Raw genomic sequence first — 11,111 nt, forward strand, 5'->3', positions numbered from 1 at the left:
CAGCACCTGAGGGGGCAGCAGAGAGCTCCAGCTGATCTGCAGTGGTGAGTGAGGGCAGCGGGCTGACCCAGGGGCTGGAGGGGGCAGCTGCAAGCCCTCCAGCGGCTGCAGAGGGCTCTGCTCCGGTGAGATTTCAGGGCCACGTGTGCCATTTGTGGCCAGCACCTTCAGGCTGATCCCCTTGCTCCCTGCTCCCTGTGGGCCATGGCAAGAGCCAGCTGGAATGGCCCTGGCAGGGGGCTCTCCTCGGCTTCCTGCACATGCGGGATCTGACCTTGCCTCTGTTCCTCTCTCTTGCAGCCCTTGAAGAAATGCCATATGACACCAGTCCTGCAATCAGAGATGCTGCCATTGAATCATGTATAGTTCTCCGGGCTGTACAGAGAGCTCCCTACTCCCCATGGCGCAGGCTGCGAGATCGATTCCGCAGCGCATGGGGGAAACGGCCTCGTCTGTGCGGCACTTCCTTGCTGTTCTGCTGGAGCTCCCCAGAGAGGTGATCTGAAAGACTGTCTGCTGGGGCCATTTGAGCCAGCAGAAATTTTCTCTTTCTTCTTCAAGATTTTTGTAGTTTTATTTTCGTTGGTTTTGAGTATGTAAATATAGAATATCTTTCAATAGACAGAGTCCCAGGATCTTTCTTTTCCTGCACCAGGTCTAGAAGGCATAGGGGAAGAGGGGGGAAAGGGTGCTTGTGCACAGCCAGCTGCCCAGGCATGCAGTGTCGCAGGGAAAATGGCCAGAAGCCCCTTGGCCTTTGGTGGTTCTGCTGAAGCCTTTGTGCTGCCCACAGAGCGGCTGGGCAGGGGCCAGAGCCACGGGGATCCCTGCCAGAATGATGCCTGGAGGTGGCCACAAGTCCTGTGCCAGGCAGGAAGGGCCATCGTGTCCTCCTGCCAGGGTGCTGCTGGCTGCCTTACTGAGGGCTCCCAGGTGCCTCTGGATGGGGCTCCTCTGGAGCTGCTGTGGGGCTGTGGCGCTGCTGCCGGGAAGCTTGGCCAGGCTGGGGGAGACCCTGAGGGGCTGAGGCACTGCTAATCCTTGAGCAATTAGCTGTCAGAGGCCACAAGCAGCCCCCTTGCAGCTGCCTTGATCCTGACAGCCGGCTGCTCTTGTGCTTCCAGGTCGGTGGCCCGTTGGAGGGACCCCCTGGAATCAGGCGTGGAACCCTGGTCCTGGCCTTTCAGGGCTCTGAGGCCAGCTGTTGTGGGGCTGGGCGTGTGCCCTCCCTGTGCTCCAGACTGCAGCCTCCCACCCCTCAGCCTTAGGCATTGAGCTCCACTGCCTGATTGCCAAGTCTTGCTCCTGTTGCTGTGGGGGAGGCCGAGCTCTGTGGCTTTAGCCCCATGGAGCCAGAAGAGCAGCAGCTTTGAGCCCACAGGGGCCACAGAAAGGCCCTCTTGGACCACGGGCATTCCTGTCCTTCCCAGGCCAGGGACACATGAGAGTGCAGTGGGCACCTTCAGAGTGCCATGCTGGCTTTGCACTGGGCCACCTTCCTGTGCTGTGCACAGCTGGCTCTTTGCTTTGCTGCTCTCGGCCCTGTGTCGTCGTACTCCTCTGGCTGTCTGCAGCCAGGGGTAGCCCTATCAGGAGGGTGAAAGGCCCCGTCTCCAACATCTCAAGGGGGAAATGGAGCTCTCCCGGCCCTCAGCCCACGCTGTAAGCAGAGCAGAGCCTTTTCCCCAGCCCCGATGGCTTTCTGCCTGCTTCTGGCCCCTGGCCACCATGACCCACTGCACTCGCTCTGAGTCACCTACAGCATGGCTGGTGCCTCTTGATTTGATGACCCTGGGATGTGAGGCTCAGTGAGGGAAAGGTGGCTGTCCCAATGCTGAGGGCACACGTGGCTCACTGAGCAGACTTGAGGCTTCCCCAGCAGCTTGCAGGTGCCTTATGTGTCATGTTACAGTGCTTGTGCTCCTGCCTCTTCCTGTCCCTCTTCTCACCCTCACCCAACCTGCACCCTCTGACCTACCTTCAATAAATCCTGTTGGATCAGACACGGTGTCAAGAGCCCTCCTTCGGCTGCCGGTTGAGCGCACATTACAACCTCCGGGCATGAGAGCAAGGTGGGCTGGGGGAGCTGGTCTCTCAGACCAAGAGGGAACGGCTCTCCACAGCACCTGCCCATGGATCTTCCCCGCACCAAATAAAATCATCTCCAAGCTTAGCTAGTAAGCTAGTAAGGTATAACTCATTAATTGTCTGGAAATCTGGCACTAGTCTCTAAGTTCCATTAGGTTTCTTTATTGCTAATCTAGCAGTATTAAATTTTGACTCCCATTCTTCCAATAGTCCTGATGTCAGGAATTTATTGATTGTTGGCTCTATTCCTTTTCTAGCTTCTAATCTTCAAGGGTATTGCTTTCTAAATACTGGCCTAACTCTTGTCTGTAGCTCAATTTTCATAGGGTCTGCTTGTTTTGATTTTCCTGGGCTATGAGTATCCCATACTCTTGGGTACACCTGATTCAATACTTGCTCTAAATAGTTCTTCTTGTTTGTTGGTCTTCTGTCAATTGTCAGTCCTACTGCTAAAACTGCTCATTTGTCTTCAGGTACCTTCTATTTAGGTTTTCTTTTTCTAAACAGAAGTGTTGCTGCCAAATTTTCAAGCAAATCCCTGCATAGAACAGATTTGGGTGAGTTGGGTAAATAAAGAAACTGATGTATTCCCAGTTTCTTCTTGATTTTACATTGAAGTGGTTTCAGGAAGAAAACTTTTTCTGGCTGGCCTATAGTGGCTTCTATTGCTTGAGATAGTTTTCACTTTTGGGTATCAGTGTTTGATTCAAGAGTGAAAACGTGTCTCCACAATTTCTTAAAAATTCAACTTCTTTATCATTCTTTAGCTGTATTTTAACCGGTGGCCTGCTAGGGTAAGAATTGCCAGTCTCAGTCATTTCTTATCGTCTAGAGTGGCTGCAAGAGTTTTGTGTACTTTGTCTGCTTACTCTGGGCACTGGAGTTATTTCCAGAGTCCTGATTTCTTACAAGATGCACATTGATTTGGCCCCAGCTTGGTCTGTGGCTGCTTTGAACCTCCTCTGCCTCTGATATTGTTGCCCCTGCCTCTGCTTCATCCAGAGGCATCCCACGTCCTCTCCCTGGTGCTGATCCAGAGCTGCCACCACGGCTGCAGGGAGCTCTTTTCCTTTTTCTCTCTCTTGATTATCATCCACTTTCTATGCTTTTCTCATTCATGCCTTTAAGTCTCTCTTGACAGGCTCTTTCAGTTTCTCAAGTTTCTGCCTGACGTCTGGGCTAGATTGCCCTGACATCAGGGAAACGCACTGCTGCTTTCCCATATCCGAGCAGGGATCCAGGGCTGTGCCTTTACGTGCAGCTGCTCACAGCCTGTCCACAAAGTCAGTGGGTGACTCGTGCTGTCCCTGTGTAACGTTATCTCTTACTGACCAAGTTATTGCTTTTGGAATGGCATTTTTTAATTCCAATGTGACTATGTCCTGGTATCTGGTTAACATTGCACAGCTGCCTGCATTGTTCGCGTCCCACAAAGGGCTTACAATAGGACACAGCTGGTCCACTGTACCTTGTAAGGCTCCACTAGCAATTTGTCCGTGCACACATGCTCTGGCTACCTTGATCACCAACTCTTCTGCTGGTTTTGTTAGCTCTGTCAACATTAAATCAGTATCACCTCAGTCTGGCTCTTGATTCTTGACTATGAACTCCAATCTTTTTGCTACTTTGCTAGGGTTTTCTCTATCCATTGTAACTTTTCCCCACCAACTGTTCAGGTCACTAGTAGAAAAGCAGATGTTCACCCTCATGGCTTCTCCTGGGAAACTCAACACTTCCCTTAAGGGGGTGACTAAAGGCAAAGCTTTCTTGGTTTTATTCCTTGGGTTGCTTGTCACTGGGGGTCTCTGAAATTGTCCCCTCACTTGGGGACAATTATTCATCTCATCCTCACTGCCATTTGGCTTTCATTCAGGGGGCGGAGTGGTTGCCTGAGGGGGAGTGTACCTGAGCTGGCCTGGACTAACTCGGCTCTAAGTTTTGGACACCTAGAACACAATCTTCCTGGTGCATTGGAGCCAATTTCAAACATCTCTGCCCTATGCTGAATGCTGAACGACATCTCTTTCTTCTCTGCCTCTTATCTGTTTCCAAAGTAAGGACTAAAGGTCCTGTGGGGCCAAATCAAAGCCACATTCTTTCTGACACTCAGGTTTATTCTTCAGTATTACAGTGACCTGATGAGGTCTTCAGGGTTGAGAGAAGTGGACGAGAATCTTGGTTGATGATCAGAAGGCTGGATTTATTGATATATGATATATAATAAATTATAACTTTACTAAAAGATAAGGAGAGACGTTGCAGAGGCTGCTGAGCTAAGAATAGAATAGGAAAGAATGAATAACAAAGTTCTGTGTCCAGCAGAAAGCAAGGACAAACTCTCCTTGTGAGTGGTTAGCAAATCCAAACACTCACAGAAGCCCAATCACCGCTGCACCTGTTACATTCCACACCAGCCGATAACAATTGTTTACATTCTTCTTCTGGGACCTCAGCTTCCCAGAAGATGAACAAATCCCAAAGAAAGGATTTCTATGAAAAAATGTCTGCAACATTCTTCAGGGTAAAAAAACATGTCTGCACATATCACAGGATCTCATTTTTCTTCTTGTCTTAAAAATAACATCAACTGTAACAGTGTATTGTAAAGTTCCATTAGGGGGTGACTTCTCACCACTTTCTAATGGATACCAAGCCTACCACTGGGAAGAGTATTTCATCCGATTACCTTTCCTTGAAAAATTACCCTCTGGGATTCCTCCCAAATCTTTCTCATCTGCTAAATTACATTCTAGTGGACTCTTTTTAATACCATCTTTACTTCTTGTGTTATTCATTCTTCATGCTATCTAAATTTCCAAACTTGTCAGGATGTATTAGTACTTCTCTTTTCCTTCCCTTTGTCCCCTGTAGACTACACTTAACACACACAGGCTGTCTCTGAGTCATCCAGCACCAATGTTTTCTTTATAGTCTTAAAAATCAATGAAAACAAAAGCATTCCATGTGTGGTAAATAGGTATGATTCATGCTGATAAAATTTTAAAAGTAATCAATATTGATACAGCAATTTATATTTGGAAGTAATAAAACATTTAAAAGTTGTAATGCCAAAAAAGAAAGAGATAGGAGGGGTTCCACCCCCACTCCTTGGAGATGTTCAAGGAGAAGAGATAAAAGCAAGAGATAATAGTTACTAAAAATTAACAAAAAGAAGGGAAAATCTGATTGGGTCCCAGGAAAATGCCAGCTATAAGAGATTTATTGCTTTGATGCTTAAATGCAGTAATATGTTAGTTTTGGCTTACCTTGTACTGGCTTGGTGCTCTTGTGTAACCCAAAGGTGAATTAAAGTGCATAGAGGAACAGAAGAGGCCTTCATCAGTGACGACCTCCAAGGACTTGTGAGACCATCAAAACAAGTGGTGGAGCATGCACGGTAAAGGTGGTGATGAGGGCGGAGGTAGAGGTGTGATGAAATGAAAATGGGAGGAGTTGACATCGATACATGGCATATAAGGGGTAATCTTCACTTGGCAAGCTCCTATGTAAGGTGTCAAGGGTCCAAGAGCCCTGCACTCTGAACCCCCTGGTTATCTTTTTCTTACGGGCTATTATTGGAATGAAATTATCTCTTATTTTTAGTCCAATTTGATTGTTAATATTTCAAGTGTATCCAATTTTATATATTTTCTAAACTATTCAATTAAAATTGCTGCTACCTCTAATATTGTTTGGTTTTTTGATGATGGGATAATTGGGCAAATATAACAATATGGAAAAACAGGCCTGGGAGCCTCCCTCACGACTGCTTACCACACAGCTCATCTTTGAGACGGGTGCTTCACCTTTTATACCTCTGGGGGTTGCATCAGCCAACCCTGGCCCCTCCCAAAGTCTGTCAGTCAACTCTTCTTTGCCGTTTATTGGTGGAGATTGCTTTCCGGCAACTTGATTGGTGCGTCAGGTATTGTCATGCTGTGCCCTCCAGTAGCAACGAGCTTTTTCATTCTCAGCTGCCCTGTAGGAGGGGCACACGTACACGCCTTCCTTTTACCTGTCCTAAATAACACAGGCTGTCCGGTGGCGACAATACAGAGGATGGGGAAAGGGGACTGTGAGGAGAACAGAGGACATCTAAACAATAAACTACAATAACATAACTATACATCAATAAAATTCTCTTAATATTCACACAATATTAATTCCTTAATTGTTAGAGCAAATCATCTCATTATTCATCTATAACAATTTTTATTTTTATTTTTACATTTTCCTATTCCTACTCCCATATCTTTACCTGAGAGCCCCTTAATTCCAAAATTTTAATAATTCAGAGGGAAGGGGTTTATATTTTCCATTTCCAGAGAAGCTCCTTCCTTCCTTAACAGACACCTGTCTTTCAAACCAAGATAGAGCCCCAAAAATCCTGCAAATCCCACAAAGATTTGCACAAAAACCTGACTGGGTTCCTCCTTCCTGAGCCAAACAGGGCAGACGTGTGTCGCAGACATTTCTCCACAGAAATTCTTTCTTTCAGATTTCTGTGTCTTCTGGAGGCCAGAGGCCTCGGAAGACAAGGTAAACAATTATTATCAGATGCTGTGGAATGTAACAGGAGTTTCCTGATTGGCTCATTTTCTATGTTTATAATTAAGGGCCAATCACAAAGTGCAAGCCAGGGGACTGAGTCCTTGGCCACAGCTTTGTTGTAGATTCTTTCTATCTATTCCTAGCCTAGCCTAGCTGCTCTGCAAACCTCTCCCTTTATTCTATTAGTATAGTAATAATGTATTATATATAATATCTTAATAAATCCAGCCTTCTGATCAAAATGCAAGACTCACCGTCTCTCTCTCACCAGCTGCAACCCACTCAGGTGCGGTAATAGACCTGAACAAACAAAAACCATTTCTCCTGGTTTAATGAAAAAGCTGCATTTTGGGTCCCATAAGAGGGACAAGGGTCCTGTGCCCCCTGGTACTGGGGGAGGGAATGGGGAGCTCCTGGGGCTACTGGGAGCACTGGAACGGGGAGCTCTGGGCAGCCCCATATGGGACCTCCACACTCGTGGCCACGCCCCCATGGCACGGTGGGCACCCACGGGAGCTGGGGGGCGGACACACAGTGGGAGATGCCCTCAGGCAGGGATCCCCAGTGCCCCCGGTGCCCCCAGTGTCACAGCATGTTCTCATAGATGTCACTGGAGTCCTGCTGTTGCCCATGGGGTCCTGGCAGCTCTGCATTGGTCACCTGGGAGGATGTAGCACAGGAGAGCACTGCAAGAGACACCGGTTGGGGGAACTTGGATGGGAGGTGACACCCCTAGGGTGACATGTCCCTGTCCCCCCACCTGTACTCACCCCCTGCCTTCTTCTTTCGCACGACCTGGCTGTACAGCAGCTCCCCTGCCTTTGGAGGGACCGAGGGCACTTGCAGGATAAGGGGGTCTCTGCAAGGATAAGGGGGTCTCTGTGGGGGTGTAGGGGGTCATAATGAACATAAAATAGGGGTTCAGGGGTGGACCCAGCCCACTCACCTTTCCTGCTGTTTCCTGAGGGCTGCAAAGGAAAGTGGGGAGGGGTGACTGTGGAGTCCTAAGGGCCCCTGACACCGCTGAGACCTCCGACTGCCCCTGGGTGCCTCGTGCATCCCTGAAGCCCCTAATGAGCCTTGAATCACCCACCGAATCCACTGAGACCCCAAACTCCTCCAAACCCCTGACAGAATGCCCAATGTCCCTGCACGACCCTGCAGGACCTCCCCAAATTCCCCAGGACCCCCAGGTGAGATCACTAGGCATTCAGCTTCACCCAAGTCAGGAGCTGTTGATGCTGCCTTCTGGACCTCAAACTCTGTGGGGGTTTCACCCCAATCCCTGGGACCCCCATTCCCCCTCATTGTCACCCACCCAGGTGGTGCCACCAGTGCCAGCCCCTGATGACAGCCAGGAGCAGAAGTAGGAACAGGAGGGACCCGCCGACCCCTGCGGCCACTGCTGGGGACAGAGAGAGACACATCAGGGTCACCCAGAACCCCGGGGGTCCTGCACCCCCCATGTGACTCTGTGTGACCCTACCTGTGTCCTGTTCCTGTGTTGTCACCTCCAGGGCCAGCTCAGGGCTGAGTGACTGGTGCCCGTCCTGTCCCAGCTGGTTGGTGGCTGTGCACTGGTAGGTGCCTGAATGTCCCACATCGACAGCCCTGAGCTCCAGGAGGGGACCTTGGGCCACCTCCTGCCCATTGTGTTGCCAGGTGAAGGTGACAGGGGCTGAGCCCACCTACACCGAGCAGCACAGGGTCACAGGGTCACCTGCACACACCCGCTGTGACAGGGGACTGAGGGTGATGGTGGCATTGGCCACGGGCACTGTGAGGAGACAAACAGGGCTGGCACCTGGTGAGGTGGATGGCAGTGCCATGGTGGGGTCACCCCCAGCCTGACGGTCCCGCTCACAAAGGACAGTGACATTCAGGGGGACACTCACAGCCATGCTGTCCCCGCACTGGCAGTGGCCACTGCCCTTGTCCCTAGTGTGGTGCAGCTCCAGGCAGGGCCAGTGCCAAGCGGTGCCCCTGAGCCCTCCTGGGTACCAGGAAATGGACAGACGACCTCTCCCTGTGGCCACCGTGCAGCTCAGCACAAGGCTGCACTGACAGGGACACCGTCAAGGGCAGAACCCCTACGGGAGGGGGTGACACCAGGGACATTGAGGGACTTGGGGGCAGGTCAGGGAGGGGCAGGGAGATCCCAGTGAGGGAGAGGAGAGGAGGTGCAGAGCTGGGGCAGGGGAGGCTTGGATAGGTACCCCAAGGAAGGATGGGGAGTTTAATGAGGGGACACATGGAGCAGGAGATGGGAGGACCCCAGTGCAGATATGGAGACCCAGAGAGGGTATTGTGGGACTTGGAGACTGTGGGGAAACAGCAGAGGGGTGGGGTTGACTCAGAGACGGGTGAATGGACCCAGTGAGGGATGGGGGGAACGGGGCAGTAATGGAGGTACCCAGGCAGGGGGCCCAAGGAGGCTGTGGGGGCTCCCTGTGCCCATCTCTGCATTCACTGGGCACCGTGACACGGAGCAGGGCACTGCTCTTCTGCACGGCCCCCACCTCGGAGCGCACCTGGCAGCTGTAATTCCCTGAGTGGGAGACCCCCACGGCAGGCACCAGCAGCTGCAGGGACCCCTGCCAGCCCCCCACCACCTGCCCATCCCAGTAGAACACGTGCAGGAGGGGGGCTCAGGGCCCCAGGGGCTGGGAGTGCTGAGGCAGCTGAGAGTCAGGGGGGACCCCTCGGTGGGCTCAGAGGGACCGTCCAGCACCGGCACTGAGAAGAGCTCTGGAAAGGAGAGGGGAGGGAGATTTGTGAGCCCAAGTCACTAGGGAGGGGCTGTGGGGGGGATTGGAGTGGCAGCTGTGGGGTGCTCACCATGCTCTGTCACTGTCACTGATTCTGACTTCTCCCATCCCCATGATAGCCTGGATTTCACCATGCTCCCACAGCTGTAGCGGCCGCTGTGTTGCAGATGCAGAGGGGACAGGGACAGCTCGGTCCCATTGCAGAGCTCCTGCAGTTTCTTCTCCTCATGGTAGAAGGACACTCAGCTGACCGGGTTGTCCTGCCAGCACCGGCAGCGCAGTGTCACCGTGTCCCCCTCCAGCAGTGCCCGCACTGGCACCTGCAGCACCAATGGGGCTGTGGGACACAGGGGTCCTGTTACACCTGGCGGGTCCCAATGCCACCACGAACCCGTATTGGCTCACACACAGCACACCAGGGATCTCCAATTCCATAAACAGGGTCTGCCAGCACTGGGATGCTCTGGGATGTCCCCAGAGCAGGGGACAGGCTCTGGTCACACAGGAGGTGACCCATGGAGCTGAGCCCACCCAGAGCCCCAGGGTCACTGCGGGTGCCAGGATGGGGACACCCAAATCCTCCTCACCATCTAAGACTGTCACGGTGGGGCTGAGCCCAGTGCTGAGTCTCTCACATGTGTAGTTGCCTCTCTCAGTGACAGTGAGGTGGTTGTGTCCCCCCTGCCTCCAGCGCCGCCCGTTCTTGTACCAGGTGGTGACACCAGTGGTCCCCAAGTCCTGGCAGGTCAGTGTCACCCGGTCCCACAGCACCGCCGGCCTCCAGGGGGTCTCCATGAGGAGTTGGGTGGTCTGGGCACATGTGGGTGACAGAGGACACCAGCCTGCCAAGGCCAGCATGGGGCTGGGGACAGCAGGGTGGGGCCATGGCATCCCCCAGGACTCACCAGTGAGGCTGAGGGTCTGGGCTGGAAGGGAGAAGGGACAGGGATGGGTTGGGGTGGCACAATGGGGACAGTTGTGTACGTGGGGAATGGGTCATAGAGGCTGCCCCTGAACTATCCCCATGGTGACATTGGTGTGGCACAGATGTCTGGATGGGGACACTGTGCTAGCACAGGTCTCCCCTGCCAGCCCCATGGCCTCTGTCTCCATGGCCCATCCACATTGTGCTTGTCTTCTTTTCCCTGTCCCTGCATCCCTGCATCCCTGCATCCCTGTGTCCCTGTCCCCACAGCTGCCCCAGCCCCAGGATGCCTCTCCCCACATTCCTATCCGTCCAGTCCTGTTCACCCTCTCCTGTCCCCACGGCCACCCCATGACCCCGGTGACTTCAAGCTCTGGCTCTTCTGGCATTGGGAACCTCAGGGAGCCCTACAGCTCCCCTCTGCCCCCTCCCCACCACTCTGCCTCACCAGCGACCATCCCCGGGGTACTACCAGCCCGGCCCGTGCCCGGGGCACTCACCCCACAGGAGTAGCGCCACCTCCCCGGCCATCCTGGTGTCCCCAGCCATGTGCACTGGCTGTCACTCGCTGCTGTGGCCACCGCTCCCCTGGCTGGTGGCTCTTCAGATGAAGGGGAAGGAAGCGAGGTCATGTCCATCCCCATGTGCTGGTGGCACCTGGTGGGGGCAGGGTGGCCACAAGCTGGGGACAGGCTGTGGGCAGTGTGGGGACATGCTGGGGACAAGGAGGTTGCTAGGTCGGTGGGACATGGGCTTCCCAGGAGCAGGGGGGCTCAGGG

General features: G+C 52.8%; 1 pseudogene; it reads right to left on the reverse strand.

Moving 5' to 3' along the window:
* Nucleotides 1-7,058: 7,058 nt before the first annotated feature.
* On the reverse strand, nucleotides 7,059-10,790 carry LOC131559612 (Fc receptor-like B; annotated as a pseudogene).
* Between the last annotated feature and the right edge of the window lie 321 nt (nucleotides 10,791-11,111).

Source organism: Ammospiza caudacuta, chromosome 7 (assembly GCF_027887145.1).
Source record: "Ammospiza caudacuta isolate bAmmCau1 chromosome 7, bAmmCau1.pri, whole genome shotgun sequence".
In the NCBI taxonomy this organism is placed as follows: domain Eukaryota; kingdom Metazoa; phylum Chordata; class Aves; order Passeriformes; family Passerellidae; genus Ammospiza; species Ammospiza caudacuta.